The sequence below is a fragment of the Etheostoma spectabile genome, chromosome 2, assembly GCF_008692095.1.
Source record: "Etheostoma spectabile isolate EspeVRDwgs_2016 chromosome 2, UIUC_Espe_1.0, whole genome shotgun sequence".
NCBI classification, from domain to species: Eukaryota; Metazoa; Chordata; class Actinopteri; order Perciformes; family Percidae; genus Etheostoma; species Etheostoma spectabile.
Genome location: NC_045734.1, coordinates 8,074,903 through 8,075,535, shown reverse-complemented (window position 1 = coordinate 8,075,535; position 633 = coordinate 8,074,903). Strand labels below are relative to the sequence as shown.

The 633-nt window shown below is 37.0% G+C and overlaps 1 protein-coding gene across 1 annotated transcript in view; it reads right to left on the bottom strand.

Annotated features, from left to right (window-relative positions):
* Positions 1-633, bottom strand: part of tapt1b (transmembrane anterior posterior transformation 1b) — an 11,782-nt gene that overhangs the window by 9,082 nt on the left and 2,067 nt on the right. The gene's annotated exons all lie outside the window — the stretch shown is intronic.

The window sequence follows — 633 nt, the reverse complement described above, 5'->3', positions numbered from 1 at the left end:
GATCCCTGATGACATTGTTTTACAAATCTTTTGAGTCCGTCTTTACTTTTTCATGTATTTGCTGGTATGCTTCTCTTAGTTTAAAACGGAAAAACACATTTGCAACGGTAAATAAAGTTAGCAGCATAATCATTGGGATTCAGCAGATGAAACCAACTGAACTGTACAACAGACATGTGCTTTAAAAGGCAGAATCCATTATGTCTGATAGTTCTCTCCCCCTGTATGCAGAATTTAAGATGCTGCCCCCTGGTTCCCGCTTCAGTCAGCCACCAGCCATAACAAATAGATATAAATTGTCCTTCGTACCCTCTGCTATCTCTCCGCTCAACTCTGTAAAGAATAGGTAAAGTCTGCACATAAGGCACACTGAACTTTTAATGTTGTGGTATTAATTTACCCATTTGGTCTGACTCTGTATTTTTAATCAATGTTGTCATCTTTGTTGTCATTTAGTGTATGTTAACTTCTTTGCTACTGCAGCAAAACTAATCGCCCCTCGGGAACAAATAAAGGTCTTGAACTCGAAAATTAGGTTTTTGTTAAAACTGTATCATCAGAGGCGTGTTGATTCAAACATATGAGAACTTTTCAGGCTTATTGAAATATTGTATTGCTCAAAAGCTTTTAATT